The following is an 18,515-nucleotide window of genomic DNA, read 5'->3' on the forward strand; positions in this document are numbered from 1 at the left end:
TTCATAGCAGGCAGAATTGACAAACCGTATATTAACAATCTCAGGGCCATTTGATTTTTGTATTTCCTAGTTATGTAAATAGATTTTCCAAAAATAATTTATGGAAATCCAACCTGTAAACATGCTTCTATATATAGATGTCCAATTGCTATAATACACACAATGAAATCACCTAGCGCAGCCTGAATTAAGTATAATAGAAATGTTACTTATATCACCCAGATAGTCATTTTATGCAAATTTTGGCTTAAAATTACATCAGAGACAATTTCCTCCCCCCAACACACACTTCCCCCCCCACACACACACACACCCCAAAAAAACCCCTCCCAAACCTCTATAATTTTCAAGTATTACACAAGTATTATCTTTTAGCATAAAATATTATTTGGTTGTTGATAAGAATGAGGCTTAGCTCCAAACAATCAGCTGTTAGTGATAAAAAAGTGACAGCACCACATGTTAATTTTATTGGGAAGAAATGTAACATTGCATTGGAAGGTTTTCCAAAGGCAAAAGGAGTATTTTGATCTTAACCATATTAAGGCTGTTACAGTGCCTTAGGAGTTTACACTTGATATTGGTTGGTGAAATCTAAGGGCAGAACTCAACCAGTTTGGGGGTTTGCCCTGTTTCCTAACAGTATGCCTGAAGTTGGTACCCATGCTCTTGAGCTACTATAGGACAGCTTGACTGTGGTTTCATTAGTGTTTTGTCTTGTCTTCACTAGGAAAAAAGTGAGTTCTAGCATGTGTTAGCTAATACATGTTAACTAACAAGAGGTAAAACCCAAGTGTTGACAGGTCATCTTGTAGTTTTCACATGTCAGCAGGTCAAGTTAAGATTAGACTCCCCCTAGAGTTTATTTTGACCTATTAAAACTTATGAACACTACAAATTGCCTTGCTTGACTAGAATGTTCACCTCATGTTTATTACTATTTATCAAGTCAGAAAGAACCTTTTATGTAGTAAAAAGACATAGCCCCTCTTATCAGTAGAAGAGATCAAAATATGGTGATTCTCTGGCTATATTTTGGCCCATGGGGATCATTTTATGACCTCCATCACCATGGCATCTATTAAGCACATTTAACCTCACACCAGGCATGTGGGATGGGAAACATTGCTACTTCCACTTTAGAGATGGGGAAGCAACAGAGAAGGATTAAGTGATGTGTCCAGTGTAACTCAGGAAATCTGTGGCAGAGCCAGGAATTGACAGAAAGTCTCCTTAGTCCCAGACTACAAGACATTTCTTCTGCATTATTTCCCAGATTGAAGGGCTTATGCACATCTGAGAAAAAAAGTAACATTTGTATTGTACACAGTAATAAGTGCCCCCATAAAAACTCCTCTTAAATTATCTGAGAGCTAAAATTGAAAAGTAATTGATGGAATTTTTCTGGAGATAACTAGAGTCTTTTTCTGGAGTCAATACTTAGGACTACCATAATGAAAATGAATACATTCAGGTTAAAAAATTACCTTCATCTTTAGGTCAGCAGTATATGTACACCTAGTAAATCCAGATGTGTAAACATAAATGTAAGTATCAGGGGAGAAAAATGAAACCTGGAAATTTCTTGGAACAAAAAACACATTGAGTTTAGGGAGAGAGAAAAATGTGCCAGATTCAGGTCTCAGTTACAGTGTCAATTTACTAAAGCCAACAGTGTTCCGATATAACTGACCTCTGAATCTGGTCCTCTGACTCCAGCAAGATACTCAATCAATCAATAGCAATTCATTCATTGGCAATAGCAATCCATGTGCAGTAAACACTCTAAGACTAGTCAACAATTTTTAATTCTTGTGAGCACTCAGGTTTGATTTAATTCATATTACTGTATCATAGTTCTACAGGTTTATACACCAAGCCAGAGAACTTTCATAGAAGATTCATGACAAACTGTATGAGCTCTAGGTACTAAGAACCTGAATTTCTAGTTACCAGTTGGATTTATGCAAACTTAAAAAGAGTTAGAGGATAAAACAATTTCCAATTTTCCACTGAAGCCATTCCCCAAAAGTACAGGAACAGTGAGTGTTACTGTGAGCACCGATAATTCTGATATCTTGTTGCTGAATCGCACTAGTTGCTAAGTATTATAGATTGCCATTGCCAACCACACTTCAAAACTTCAAGTTATCTTCTCAATGATACCCATCCATGGATATTTTCCTAGAATTCTAATTTCTGGTTCTCTGTTTGAGAGACAGTTAATTTAAAACATTGGTTAAATCTTTTAAGCCAAAATGCAGCATTGCAGATGGGAACTCCCCTCGATCCTGCCTATTCCATACAAAACTAGTTGGTGGAAGTAAGTTGCCTCAGCAGCGCTATCCTCTGGCCTCAGACTCCACAGAGGACTCTGTGTAGGGTTGGAGATTCATGATGGCAAAAGGAGAAGGACAGTTAGAGGAAGGGAATGTGTGTTATCTATCCCCCAGCATCCTGGGGAAAAGTTGGCAGAAATTTAAATCAGTGGTTCCTAGACTTTTTACTAAAGTGACCAACTAGCTGCATTTTGTCTTTTATTACAATCATGCACCACACACACACACACACACACACACACCCTCCACCTGGCACTGCAACACACATCCCAGCCTGGTGCGGAGGGGAGGCCCCAAGGTGTAGGCTGCTGGGACATAAGCCAGCCCTGCACTGATGCTGCAGTGGTGGCTCCCATCCCATGGGGCTGGGCCTGTCTGCCCATTCTAGCATACAGGTGATGAGCCGGCCTGAGTGTCATTGCAACCTGGTACAGGGAGTAGCAGAGTTTCTCAAGCTTGGCCTGGCTGCCCCTACATCAATGATAGAATAGTGCCGTGACCCTATGGGCAGGTTACAATGCGCAGAGTGAGGAGCTGCCTTTTGGAGACAGAATCAGGCATGCTGGAACTAGATGTGTGGAAGCATCCCTTGGCTTGAAGTAATAGCAACTGCTTGCATGGCTGTCACCACATACAGAGTTTACAGTTTCATTCAATAGCTTTCAGCACCCCCACTATAAAAATATGTTAGTCTCCCTGGACAGGAGCCACCACTGCATGGTGACCTCGCTTTGTAACCCCTCCTGAAGCCTTCCCTCTGCATCAGGCCAGAAGTGTATGCATACACAGGCCAGAGCCCAGCAATGGGTTAATCCTGTTTGGGTTTTGTGTGTGGGTGCTGGCAGCTTGTAATATGAAGTTAAACTAAATGATCTGGTGGTACCTTCTACCCTTAAACTCTATGACCCATCTAGAATCTTCTTGCAAGTCACTGGTGGTTTGAGACCCACTGAGTTAAGAAAACCTGAGACTATATTATGCATCCTACGTCCCCCTTGAAGGGGTGTTCCAGGGTCAGTGGCAGCACAGGTCTTCTGCATGGTTGACCTTCCTATTGATATACTGGTTTGAGGAGATATTGGCCAAAACCCACTTCCCAGAAAGGCCAAACTCACTTAGTCTTCCCATTTGGAATGGTTTGGAGAAATATTTGATGATCCCCTCAAGGAATTTTTCTCCCCCCAGGGTCCTTCCAACAGGAAGATATCACATGGGTCTATGACAGTATTATTTAGATTACTACAGGGGTGGCCAGCCTGAGAAGGAGCTAGAATTTACCAATGTACATTGCCAAAGAGCCACAGTAATAAGTCAGCAGCTCCACAACAGCTCTGCACACCCCACCCCACCTCCCAGCGCTTCCTGATCAGCTGTTTCACAGTGTGCAGGAGGCTCGGGTGGAGGGAGAGGGAGGAGGAGGAGCAAAGGCACGGCAGGCTCAGGGGAGGGGGCAGGAAGGGGTGGAGTGGGGGCAGGGCCTCTGGCAGAGAGAGAGGTTGAGCAATGAGCACCCCAAGCACATTGGAAAGTTGGTGCCTGTAGCTCTGGCCCCGGAGTCTGTGCCTATACAAGGAGCTGCATATTTACTTCTGAAGAGCTGCATGTGGCTCTGGAGCCACAGATTGGCCACCCCTGCATTACGTAGGAGTCTTGCCATTAGTAGCAGCACAGCTTAGTACAGAGTATTATAGCCTTTATATACATGTAACAATGGTGTTTATAACTATCCCATTCAACCAAGCTCACATAACAAGGGATTTCCTTATCCCAGTCCCTATCCTGCCATCCTGGTTTACGGATTTAGAATTTGTATGGGCCAACACAGACTGGCTTCAATTTCAGTATTACCTATGATCAATTCATTGCACAGCTTCAAGTACCCTTAACAGCATTTCAAATATTTGTATGCTAGTGAGCACTTATTTATTTAAAGGTATACAAATGGTAAAAGAGGGCATTTATCCATATGTTTGAGGGGTCTTTGACATAGCTTAAAAATATACACATCACATCTAATACTACACATGCAACTGTGCAATTTAATAAAGGCCACCATCAGGAAGCCAGCCAACTAAAACAATTAAACTTGCCTCTACCAGTTGCCCATCCATACAACTTACCCCTATTACACTTTGCAAAGTTGAATACGTACCACCAATAAGTTTCTCACAGAGAATTATGTCCTGCCACCATACCACACACACACAGAGCATCCCGATTTGAACTGGTTTCTGAATAACCAGACTTTACCCTGTAACCTTTAAGGATAACATGCAAGCATGCAGAACGTTCCCACAATATTGAGTGAGCAGAGTCTTTGAGTACAAGTTTTTTTGGTTGGTTCATGAATTGGATATTAACTGAAAGGATTAATCGAAATTAGACAGTAGGTGTCTGACTTGCTTCATGATCAGATATGCATGTTGCTAAGTGGAAAGAGAACTAGAGTAATGAGAAAGCAACTGTTCTGAGGGTAGCTAACTGTTCTTTATACTTTGCAGCTTTATCTCGTACTAACAGCAAGGCTGAGAGGATATCCATCCATATCCTTTTGGGCAAGAGAAAGAGAAAAACTAATTGTTCAGCTCAACTCAGGCTATCGTGGGCTATAGTACCACCCACACATAGAACAGAGTTATAGTCAAAAGTAAATGTCAAAGTAGTTTCCCCTAATATATTTTACAAAGACATTCCTGTGATGTTTCTACAATGCTCAGGGTGTGGGACAAGTTATTTTCTTTACTTATTTTTCTGTTGAATGGGTAAATTTATTTTTATGCCACTAATTTTTCTCCCTCTTATAATCCTTAAAGTGTTTTTAGTTCATCATAGGGGCAACAGAATATGTGCCAAACCGAATGACAGATCGTGCAACAAGAGTTTAAAATTAATGTTCAGTTTTTAGGAAAAAATCTGATACCTTATTTAACTGTAGGTGACATCACTAAACAAAGGAAACGTACATTGACTCATGAAGGGGAAAGAATGCAGGAGAAAGAATTTCTATACTTCCAAATAGATAGTGGTGTGAAAAAATATTTGCTTTCTAGTATAAATCTGTCAGCCAGCATTATATGATCACATATTATAATAAAACAAGAGGGCAGAGTTAAAATTACAATGGGAAACAGTTGTAAATTTCCCAAATTTTGCGGATAGAGTTTTAAGTTTAGCCTTCAACTAATGTTTATTTAATAGACATACATTCAATCTCTGGCACACAGAATACATAAACATAGGGCTATGTTTCATACCTATAACCAATAGAATTAGTCTTTTTTGTGCTATAGATAATACTCAAGTGGATCAAGTATGTTTTCAAGATAAAGATATAAATCATGCAAATTTATTAAAGAGATTAACCTTGACAAGATTTACATCATATTGAAGCTTTCATGGTGAGAAATTTCCAAATAAGGAAAGCCCATTTTTAGTACTAGATAGATACACAGGATTGCATGAATTTCATTTTTCAAACAAATCATTTTAGGACTAAATAAATTCCCAACTAAAGAGAGCACAGATCACTAGTTAAATGAAAACTGAAGTCAGATTTCTTTCAGAATTGCCTAACAATTTAGAGACTACAATTTTGAAACCAATGTATTTAATTGAACTAAATTTTCAAAATGCTTTCTTCTGTAGACAACTGAGCATTTTTCCTTTGCTCTTCTTCTAATAGAATGTGCCATAACATGAAAAGGAGTTGCCCGCTTGTGAAAAACATTATAGGTACTTAAACGGCACCCGTTACTATAGTATCCAAGTATCTTTAATGTACTTATTCTCACAGTGCCACTGGAAAAGTACCATTACACCCATTTTACAGATGGGGAACTGAGGCAGAGAGGCTAAGGGTAAAATTTTGAGAAGTGCCTAAGTCAGTTTGGCACTTAGTCCCATTTTTAGAAATGCCTCAGACACTCAGGAACCCAAGTCACTTTTGAAAATGTTAGAACTGAGTTGCGCACAGGACCCTTGAGTTGGAGCAGGGAACTGAATCCCATACCACTAGCTCCTCCTTCCTCTCTAGCTATCATATACATTATGATAGCAGCTACTGCGAGAAGGTGCATAGAGTGGGAAGGTACAGAAGAAAGGCACTTTGCAAGGGGTGGGGTTTCAAAAGCCCCAAAATCAATTACCAGATTTTCAGAACTATTCAACACATTAGGTGTTGAGCTCTTTATTATTTATAGAACCATAAGTGTCACAAGAGCCAAATTCTTTTGAATATCAAACGTAAACAGCAAGGCTAAAGGGTAAATCTATATGGAATATCAAACACCACTTTTGCCAAACATTAATTTAACAAGACATTGGTTGTCACCATCTAACTTCCCCCTTTGTTGTACTCCTGTACCTCTACTTTATCTACTGTACTTCTATTTGCTACCCAAGATCCATAAACCTGGAAATCCTGGATGCCCCATCATCTCAGGTATTGGCACCCTAACATCAGGCTTGTCTGGTTATGTGGACTCTCTCCTCAGACCCTACGCTACCAGCACTCCCAGCTATCTTCGAGACACCACTGACTTCCTGAGGAAACTACAATCCATCAGTGATCGTCCAGAAAACACCATCCTGGCCACTATGGATGTAGAAGCCCTCTACACCAATATTCCACACAAAGATGGACTACAAGCTATCAGGAACAGTATCCCCGATAATGTCACAGCTAACCTGGTGGCTGAACTTTGTGACTTTGTCCTCACACACAACTATTTCACATTTGGGGACAATATATACCTTCAAGTCAGCGGCACTGCTATGGGTACCCGCATGGCCCCACAATATGCCAACATTTTTATGTTGACTTAGAACAACGCTTCCTTAGCTCTCGTCCCCTAACGCCCCTACTCTACTTGCGCTACATTGATGACATCTTCATCATGTGGACCCATGGAAAAGAAGCCCTTGAGGGATTCCACCATGATTTCAATAATTTCCATCCCACCATCAACCTCAGCCTAGATCAATCCACACAAGCGGTCCATTTCCTGGACACTACTGTGCTAATAAGCGATGGTCACATAAATACCACCCTGTACTGGAAACCTACTGACCACTACACTTACGTACATGCCTCCAGCTTCCATCCAGGACACCACACGATTCATTGTCTACAGCCAAGCTCTAAGATATAACCGCATTTGCTCCAATCCCTCAGATACAGACAAGCACCTACAAGATCTCTATCAAGCATTCTTAAAACTACAATACCCAGCTGCTGAAGTGAAAAAACAGATTGACAGAGCCAGATGAGTACCCAGAAGTCACCTCCTTCAAGACAGGCCCAAAGAAAATAACAGAACACCACTAGCTGTCACCTTCAGCCCCAACTAAAGCATCTCCAGCGCATCAGAGATCGACAACTTATCCTGAAAGATGATCCTTTACTCTCACAGATCTTGGGAGACAGACCTGTCCTCGCTTACAGAGAACCCTCCAACCTAAAGCAAATACTCACCAGCAACCACACATCACTGACCCAGGAACCTATCCTTGTAACAAAGCCCGATGCCAACTCTGTCCACATATCTATTCAAGTGACATCATCATAGGACCTAATCACATCAGCCATCAGGGGCTTGTTCACATGCACATCTACCAATGTGATATATGCCATCATGTGCCAACAATGCCCCTCTGCCATGTACATTGGCCAAACCGGACAGTCTCTACGCAAAAGAATTAATGGACACAAATCTGACATCAGGAATCATAATACTCAAAAACCAGTGGGAGAACACTTTAATCTGTCTGGTCATTCCATGTCAGACCTGCAGGTGGCTATATTACAACAGAAAAACTTCAAAAACAGACTCCAACGAGAGACTGCTGAGCTGGAATTGATATGCAAACTAGACACAATCAACTCAGGCTTGAATAAGGACTGGGAATGGCTGAGCCATTACAAACATTGACTCTATCTCCCCTTGTAAGTATTCTCACACTTCTTATCAATCTTGATTATCACTTCAAAAGTTTTTTTTCCTCTTACTTAATTGGCCTCTCAGAGTTGGTAAGACAACCCCCACCTATTTATGCTCTAGGTGTGTATATATATCCTCAATATTTATTCCACCCTATATGGATCCGAAGAAGTTGGCTGTAGTCCACGAAAGCTTATGCTCTAATAAATTTGTTAGTCTCTAAGGTGCCACAAGTACTCCTGTTCTTTTTGCAGATGCAGACTACCATGGCTGCTACTCTGAATCCTGTACCTCTCTCTTCTATTTGTCACCTCCCTGCCTGCTTATTTTGCCTATTATAGGAGTCTGAGCTCCAGGGCATGGCAGGTAAAATGCCTATCACATTGTGAGAGCTACTGAAGATAAATAGAATAAATATCAGGCCAAATCCCAAAATGCTTCCACAATTTTTATTTAGTCCTGGCTGAGGCAAAACTTATGAATGGGGTGCTGGGAGCTTTCATCATATACAGGGTTTACAGTTTTGTTCAATGGCTTTCAGCTCCCCCACTATAAAAGTGTTCCAACATCACTGCTCATGGATTTCAGAATTCGGTCAGTGGTAATTACTTTCAGAAAAAAAAAATCAATTCAGTGAACAAGGACAAAAAATTGAATAGGGCCTTTAGACATCAGCCTTCCTTTCTCAGTAAACCATCTAGCAAGTCAGCAAACAGAATTGTAAAGTTACACCAGCAGGAAGCTGCAAGGGTGGGCAAAGCTACAGAAGCACAGAACCTCTGCACAGATGATCATGTACCTTTAGTGAGCCCACAATTTTCTGGGACTCAGTTCTTTCTAAACCCTAGTGTTCACCCCATACACTGAACATGGCTTTCTGCAGAGTGGTAGGGATCCACTCAGTAAAGTGGTACTGCAGTGACTGGGTACCACAGTCTTGTTATAACATTTGCTTTTGGAAAAATCTAGATGACTGAGTGCATTGATGGAGGTTGATCATTAGGACAACCTAGCAATCCAGAGAGCCATGTCCTTTTTCACCTAATTTGACCCACCCTGACCTTTGAAATTTTTTTCCAATTTCTAGATCAGCAAGAGGAGAATGAACGGCTTTCCTGGCTCATGCCTCAAAGACTTAGTTTTAGTGGAGCTGTGTCAGTTTACATCATCTGTGGATCCAGTCCCCTTTTTAAAAGGGATTACCCCAAAAATCACACAGGAAGTCTGTGGAGGAAATTAGGTACTTAACCCGGAGACCCAGCAACCTAACCCAGTTCTTTAGAGTCTTCTACTGTGGCTAAGATAGCTATCTCTTCCTCAAACACAGAAATAGTTACAGTAACTGGTCAAGACAGCATTATGATTCTATTAAAGTCTAGCACAATACTTGGCCAACAATGGTAATTAATTACAGTCAGTTTGCCCCCACAAGATTTCTTGTGAGAGTTCAGAAGAGCTGTTTGCACAAGCTATAGGAAATAATGCCTGGTAATGTTAGCAAGACATGCTAATGACATTTCATAATCTCTCAGCAACACCATTAATGTTTCACATCACTGGTGCACAAACTGTTGTATATCATATTAATTAGCCTACAAACACTGTCAAATTATGAAGAAAATGACAGACTCATTAAGGAACTCCAGTGTGCCTAAGAGAAGTTCTCATGATAGAAGAGAACATTCTAAGTTAATGTTTTTCCCTAGGTGGAAAGTCACCAAGCTACCTTTGCCCAAATGTAAATCCTATTATATTGCACAGACATGAGCTGTTAGGAAAGGATGACAAACAAATACATTAACAGTTATGAGTCTCCTGCACTAGGCTAGGGGGATACCTAGTTGATACTTAAAATTGCAGAGCACCTCACTAAATTCACCTGCATTTGGAATTGAAGAGTGAGCTAGTCTACATACAGTTTTTATACATTGGTTTAAAAACACTTATAGTTGTATCAGTTCAACCCCCCCTAATGTGGGCCCAGTTATACTGGTGTAAAATCACCAAAGTAAGCTAGATATTAGATTTAGTATAGTATATACTAGTATAACTCCTTCTACGCTAGCAAGCTGCACTGATCCAACTACATCTGTTTCTAAACTAGTGTATAAAAACTGTATGTAGGCCAGCCCTCAGACTCACAGTCTACTGTTCAATTACCCAAAAGACCATCTATTTTCCAATATCATATTACAGCAGCTGAGATTAGTGCAGGCACTCAAATGTGGGAGGGCTGCCAGCAAGATATTTTCTGAGGGGGCCCTCAGGTATGGAATTCAGACTTCACATCAAGTCTACCAGCACACTGGTGCTGACAGACCCTTTTTTAATTCCAAACAATTGAGGGGGAGAGTATATTGAGAGTCAGAAGTTGTATGTGCTTTGGAGAGTAGAATTTTATTAGTATTTAATTTTATACAAGGAAGAGCATTCCATTGTATTTGAAATGTTATTGTCAATTTAAATTACAACAGGACAGGGGTTTGTGAAGGGTTGACTCACTACAGGTGCCTCCTTCTGGCCAGGTGTGGCACAGCAGCTCCCTCCCCATTGGGTATCCTCCAGCTGACGGCCGCTCCAGGTGTCTAGTGCGCAGCCTTTTCCTGTGACTTAGCCCTCCAACCAGATCAGTTTTAAATCTTTCCCTTTCCTCTGTAGTTAGTGGACCAAACCAGTAGTCAAACATAAATTGAGTTCAGAGATAATAAAGAGGAATGGTTCCCTCTCAACCTGAGTCAGCATCCAACCCTCCCTTTGCTCAGGGAGGGGCCATCGGGCAGTGGTCACTTCCCACCTTCAGTCAACCCCCTCTTCAGGAGCTGAACATTTGCTCTCCTCCCTGGTCTGCCATCAACTGACCTCTGGCTCTCCTTTTTAAGCTCCTCCCTCTAGCTCTAGCACTTATCACAGGTGCAATAGGGCAGAACCACCTGAGCCCACATTAGCTCATTAACCTCCTGTTGTCCAGTGTATGGTTTGGTATGGGCCACATTTGTGATTTCTTAAGTTAAAAAACACAATATTTATCAGACTATATAGATTTGTTCAATAACAAAGACCAGGGTTAGTGGTGGACTGCTGTATGTCAATATACAGCTATTACTCTCAGAGGGTTAGATCATTCATGACTGGGATATGCCCACACAAGCAGCAGCACATTGTTGTGCTGTCCCTGGAGCAGCCAAGGAAGGAGTTTTTGACTCAGAGTCCATCTCCCTCTCAGTTCCCCTGCTGCTCCAAGGGATAAGCCTCATCGGGTCTCTATGGGGTGCAATGTATGTTTCTCCATCACACAGCACAGCTGCACCTGCCGTCAGATTGGTTAGGGAAGGTGTGAAGCTCATCCCACACCCAGTTCTGCTTCCTCCCATCCATTTGTGCAGTAGGGGAAATAACTCTGTGGAATCTGCTTCCTGTGCTGTGCTGTTACCTGTTGGCTGGCATAAGAAGTTTCCTTGTCCTCCCATATGCTCCTATATTAGGAGTGCCACAAATCTGAACAGGCATACACAGAGAGTATAATGTTATTTATTAATAAATTGAATAAACTGAGGATGTGAGAATAATTTGCATAATTTTTATGGTGAGGTCAAAATTATTTGAAATAAACAATACCTTAGCTAGTGAAAAGTGTATGTCATGGTGCTATTAACCTGCAGACAATTATTTGAACCATGAATTGCTGTGGACATACAATGCTGCATTAAATTACCTCATAAATAACCAAAAGTGAACCAACCAGTGAATTTGGGGCCCAGGAGCAAATTAGAGTTGACTGAAATTTATATTGAAAGCAAAAATATGGTGAAATTTACTTTATTTTTTCCAGCTTCACATCATTCACTCTTGGTGACATTTCACAAAATTCACTGCAAATAGATCTGGGCCATATTTTAAAAGAACTCTGCATTGAGGTCTGTGGGGAATTCTACTTATAACCTGATGGCACAATCTGGCCCACCAAAATTGGGCCTTCTCTCTGTGTGTTTTAGAATTTGAAAAAACTCAAAAAGCACTTGTGAAACTGTGGATAATATTCATGAGAATTTGCAAATTTGCTACAAAGGTCTAACAATAACAGTGCTCTCACCTTGAATATAGTAAAGTTTTTATTATGGGCAAAATCATGACTTTTTCATTGTCACTGAAGTTACAGTTCCTGACTTGTGCAAGCTGTTTCCTCTTTGGAATAGGAAAACACCAAGGTGTACTCCAAAAATATTATTCACAAAATAACAATTTTTTCAACTGCAATGACTTCTATGGTACTACCTATACCCGTGTGTCTGTGCAAGCTCACACAAAGAATATGAATGGCCAAATAGCAAGTTTATCTTGCTGCTTCGTTTATGCTCAAATTATGCTAAACCCATGTGATCAGCAGCACCCACTTTCTAATGGGGCAGCATCATGTGGCTCACTCACTATTAGATGCCTCTTTATGGCCACATCTGGAAATTAGCTCCATTCAGATCTGACACCCTCCCCGCTTCCTCACATTATGACTCTCCTCACTCTCCAGGACTCACAAGTGCTCCCTCAGTGACTCAGCCCTGCAGCCAAGTCACTCTATAGTCCTCCCCTTCTGGGTATCATTGGATCAGCCGTCCTCATGCCCCTCTCCAGGGCCAGACTTCCACTCCAGGGCCAGATCCTGTGCCACTTTTCCAGAAGCTGGTAGGGGAAGCCAGGCCCACCCATTACTCCAGGTTCCAGGCCAAGGACCCTATGCCTAGCAACTATGGCCTGTTAACTCCCAGACCCTGTTGCTGCTTCCCTAGACTTCTTGCTAACTTTGTGCACAACTCTGGGTTACTACTAGAGCTTCCTCTGCTCCCCATGACTACTTCCCCCTTTCAGCTTCTTACCAGAATCAGCCATCCAAGGCAGGATCCCAAGGCTTCCTCTCCCCCTAGAATGCCTTCTTGTATCTAGCGGCTCCTCTCCACTTCAGGGAGTGACTGCAGAGCTCCTCCCTGCAGCCCTCTCTGAGCACCAACTTCCTCTCTTTATAAGCCTATTTTAGCTTCCCCCCCCCCACACACAGCTGGGCATCATCAACCAGTAGGCATTAGCAGGCCTCAGCTCTCCTGCAGGTGCAGCATGTATGTGAACTGGCCTATTTTAACCCTTCAGGCCTTGCATGGAGTGGACAGCCCATCATAGGCAGTCATTGGTAAGGAATGGGAAGAGCACACATTCTTGTTTTCCATACAGAAAGTTCAACACATTTTCTGTCCAAATAACTTAATTTTAAAAACAGAAAAGCCACAAGACAAGAATGAATCGATGTCAAGTACACCAAAGTGTACTTCCTGTTCTGCAACAGCAGCAATTTTTAACTGGTTTTCAGCTGGTCCAAAACAGATGAAGGGATCTCTCTTCTTAAGTTGTCACCCACAGAAATCAGTGATCCACCAGTTACTTACATTGCAATTTCAGAGGGAATTAAAATATCCAATGAAATGTGCAAAAGTGACATGTGAATTAGGAGGTTAACAGTTCTTTCCTTTTATTTAATTTTTAATAAAGGTTAAGAGCCAGATTTTCAGAAGTGCTCCAGCAACTCCCAGTGATAACACAGCTAAGACTTATTGAAAGGCTGATCATTTAATTGAGCCCTCAAAATGGGAGAACAGGTCTTTTGAAAACCTGGCCCTAATTGCATATACTGAGTCCCATTTAACATCTGTCAATTTCAATTAGTCATTCATTTTTTACTGCTTAACATATGCAACAATGTTCACAGAGAAGAAATACAAGGTGAAGAAAAATAAAAGAAGGTTCAGAGGATGCAAGGGTACAATAAGGGAGAAAACACATTTTTCAAGGGTTAGGAGACAGAGGGAAAGTATTCCTAGAGGCAGTGAGAGTTTTCTTTATAAAATGAAAGAGGCAGGGATACAACTAGAATTGGCAGCAGTAATAGCTCATCCCGTTTCTTACTTACCCTGTAGTCACCCTAGCTATCAGTTAGTCCAAAGTCAGTATTTCCTTACTTAGAGACCATCGTCTCTCTGCCAGGTCAGATTCTCCTCCTCAGAAATATTAGACACTTGGCAAGAAAATAACCAAAGCCAAATATCAACGATATCAATGGTGCTATAGGTGAATATAGTGATCCTCTTATTTATGCTTTGGTTTAAGTTCTTTTGACATCCCTCATTCCAAAAAAACGGACATTGAAAAAAACACATGTAAATCCTCAATTTTCTTTGGCATGTTTAGTTTTATAACCTTTGGAGAATTACACTGTTTGGGCTTGTAATCGTCTCTTGTCAGACACAGGAACAGTATATTTAACTATATCAGAAATGCCTATTCAGACTAACATCCTTTATACTGTAAAAGGCTTATCTCCCCCCCTTAGTATTGATCTAAAAAACAATTAGATACACATTTACTGATTGTAGAATATGTCTTTAGTTTAACCCTTCCCCCCCCACACTGTCTCTCTACATTCTTGTATTCCTTACAGTATGAAGCCTTCATCAAACACAAACAAGTTGTATCACTAACTAAAATCTGTTTATAACATTGATTTATACTGGTACAAACCCTTGTGCAGAATCCCTTAAAGCAGTTTACAGCTGCTTTATATTGATTCATCTTAATTCAGTAGTTGAGCAACACTTCATCTGGTGCTGATTTGGCTAGGTACTGAGAAAACTAGGAGATGCTGCTACAATCCATATATTCAAATCTTAATTCCTGTCATTTGAGGGCCAAATCCAGCGTGTACAAAGTCAATGGGAACCTTTTCCATCGATTTCAATGGATGCTGGATAAACCCCTAAGTTAGGGTAGCCAATTTTGATTGGATATATTCCTGGAGATTTCATCACATGACGTAATCCAGCGGTGGGCAAACTATGGCCCGTGGGCCACATCCGGCCCTCGGGACCCTCCTGTCTGGCCCCTGAGCTCTTGGCCTGGGAGGCTAGCCCCCGGCCCCTCCCTGGCTATTCTCCCTCCCCTGCAGCCTCAGCTTGCCTTGCCGCCAGCACAATGCTCTGGGCGGCGGGGCTGCGAGCTCCTGGGGCAGCACAGCTGCAGAGCTGCAGCCTGACTTGGTGCTCTGTGCTGCGCGGTGGCATGACTGGCTCCAGCCCGGAGGCGTGGCTGCCTGTTCTGGTGCTCTGGACGGTGTGGCTGTAGCGCCACCAGCCACCGAAGCTCCAGGCAACGCAGTAAGGGGACAGGGAGCGGGAGAGTTGGATAGAGGGCAGGGGAGTTTGGGGGGCTGATCAGGGGGTGGGGGTGTGGATAGGGGTTGGGGCAGTTAGAGGGTGGGGAACAGGGGGGTTGAATGGGGGCAGGGGTACTGGGGGGACAGTCAAGAAGGAGGAGGGGTTGGATTGGGCATTGGGGGACAGTCAGGAGCAGGGGTTCCAGGGGCAGTCAGGGGACAGGGAAAAGGGGTGGTTGGATGGGTCCTGGGGGGACAGGAAGGAAAGGGGGGAGTTAGATGGGGTGTTGGGGGGCAGTCAGGGATGGGGGTTCTGGGGAAGGTCAGGGGACAGTGAGCGGGGGGGGTGGATGGGGCATTGGTACCGGCGGGACTGTCAAGCAGGGGGGTGGGGGCCGGGCCATGCCTAGCTGTTTGGGGAGGCGCAGCCTCCCCTAACCGGCCTTCCATACAATTTCCGAAACCCGATGCGGCCCTCAGGCCAAAAAGTTTGCCCACCCCAACATAATCTGTAATTAAAGATTAATCTTTAATTACTGGAGATTCCATGCCAATCCTGGAGTGTTGGCAACCCCACCCTAAGTGAATGGTAAAGAAGGGGAATTAGGAACAACATCATAAAAGTGTAAAACACGGCTTGATATCTATTTCCTGTGAGATCAGGGGATAGCTCTCACAGCAGACTTATACAGTATGGCTCCAAATCCCTTGCAACAGTATCATTTTAGGACCCAATCCTGTTCCCAGTATAATCAGTTGAAGAACTCCTATGAACTTCACTGGCAGCAGGATTAATCCTTCAATTTCACACTTTTTGGAATGACCTTTTATTTCATTTTCTAGCCAAGCTCTCTTCTCACTGATCTGTAGCTAATATATGCTCAACTTTCTTTAATGGCTCTCTTCTAGAAATATTTTTCATTCCATTGCTTTCCAGTTAAGGGGAAAGGTAAGAAAACTATGTCTAGCCTAGTCAGCTGTGCTGATTACTAAATCTGACAGTTCATTCCAAACTGCCATTTTTATAGCTCCTAGAACAGCAGCAATTTCCACAAATTGACTGGACTTTAGTGCCCAATTTGTTTAAGGGGAGGGAAGAGAGACAAAGCACATGAATAATTATTAAGTTATTCCTAAACCTACATGTTAACTCACCTATTTTGCTGGAAAATATAGCTATTTTTTTCTGTACATGCTGTTGGCAAGCTTAGACATGGAATTTTCATTTGAAGCATGAGGTCTTAGATACAAATTCTAATGACAAATATGCATTGCAGTCAGACTGCTCTAGCTTCCGTTTGTATTAGCACAGCCATGTAGAACAGCTAATCCTGTGGCAATATATTTCTTTTCCTTTTTTAACTTTTGTCATTACTTTTAGCATATCTATATGCCACCAATAAATCCTAAAAGGGAAGATGGACGGGGCACTACTCTTTCCAATTTTCTGCCTTCCTTGAGAAGTTTTTAGCAGATAGCAAGTTTCAGTTATTTACTCCTCTCTTGTATATTATTTCGGTAGTGTGGTACAGCGAAGACCATGGAAAAAGGCTAATGTGTTTCACTGGCTGCGTGTGTCTAAGAACTCACTTAGATCTTAGCTTACAAAGGCAACAGACCTATTGTCTGCTTCACCTTTTTGCTACACGATTATACACATAGAGTACATTTTCTGCTGTCACTGACTTCTCTCCTTGATCCCTAAGCACCATATCTGATCAGTGCTCACCCTCATGATGAAGCCTTTACAAGAATGACCAATGGTGCAAATTCCCTTCCTTATCAAGTGACCAAGGAAGTGCTTGGGCTGGGATTTAAATACTCTTCTATTTCTCCCAGCTAATGAAATCTATCCATCAGATCCACTTATAACAGACATGCTCTAAAAATGTACCCTGCAGTACCTTAATAGTGACTCCCTTGAAATAGTTAGTTAAAGCTATCATGCTGTTTTAACATTTATTCACACTGGGTCAGTTTCCATTTCACTTAACTAAATGCCGAGAAACTCCCTTTAATTTCCGGCTATTTTTCACCTGCTTGTTTTTCTATCATTAGAAATCTCAAGTCTTGTCTACTGTCCTTTTGCTGGAATTCTTTATGAATGATTTCAGCATTAGTGAGATTACAGCATCACAAAGATCTGAGAAATCCAGAGAGGAATGGATTTTAGTTTGTTTAAAACCTTGATTTGCTGGACAGCCCCTCACTTCAGCCAAGGTCTGAGAGAGCTCCCTAGATTCTAGAGACCTCCCGCAAAAAAAGGCAAGATAAGACCTGACTGCTCTGTTCTTGCAATAGTATAAAAATAAATCAGAAATTTTTTTTTAAATGCCCTTGAGGCCATTATTAAACAACAAAAGGCAGCAAAAAGAGGGGTAAACACAATATTATTTTGCAAATCAACATTATATATTTGCAGGGACCTTACACTCAAATGGAAATTATGTGCCTAAACTTGCCAACAGCATGGACAGAACAGATGGCTATGTCTTCCAGAAAATGAACAACAAACAAAAATAGTGTATAGCTATATGCACTTGAGGTTGATCTGCATATTCATGGAACTAAGCCCAAGAGCACTATCTTTTAGAGATCTTGACAGTTGTTCCGTCACACACATATACCTTAAATGATGAATCCATTCTGCTTCAGACAAGGATGGAACTCTGTTCCAGGTCTTAGTCCTGCAAAGTGCTGAGAAGAGCTATGCGAATAATACTCTTTTGTTTGCTGGTAATTCTGAAATAATCAAGAACAGTTTAGTTTCAAGTTGAGCAAAAAAAATCAAATTTTCAGTGAACCAAAAGTTTGAAAAAAATTCTAAATGAAATATTTCATTTCTACCTGACATTTTTCAGGTAAATTTTGGGCATTTTGACAAAAGCCACGGTGGACTAGCTGCCCAGAGGAGGGATGGTTGTGGTGGAGGGATTCCTTTAGCTCAGTAGTTACATTACTGTCATAGGAGACTCGTGTACAATTCCCTTCTCTGCCTGGAATGGAGAAGGGTCTTCCACATTGCAGGAGAGTGTCCTACCCACGGGG

The sequence above is a fragment of the Malaclemys terrapin genome, chromosome 4 (genome assembly GCF_027887155.1).
Source record: "Malaclemys terrapin pileata isolate rMalTer1 chromosome 4, rMalTer1.hap1, whole genome shotgun sequence".
Classification (NCBI taxonomy): Eukaryota; Metazoa; Chordata; order Testudines; family Emydidae; genus Malaclemys; species Malaclemys terrapin.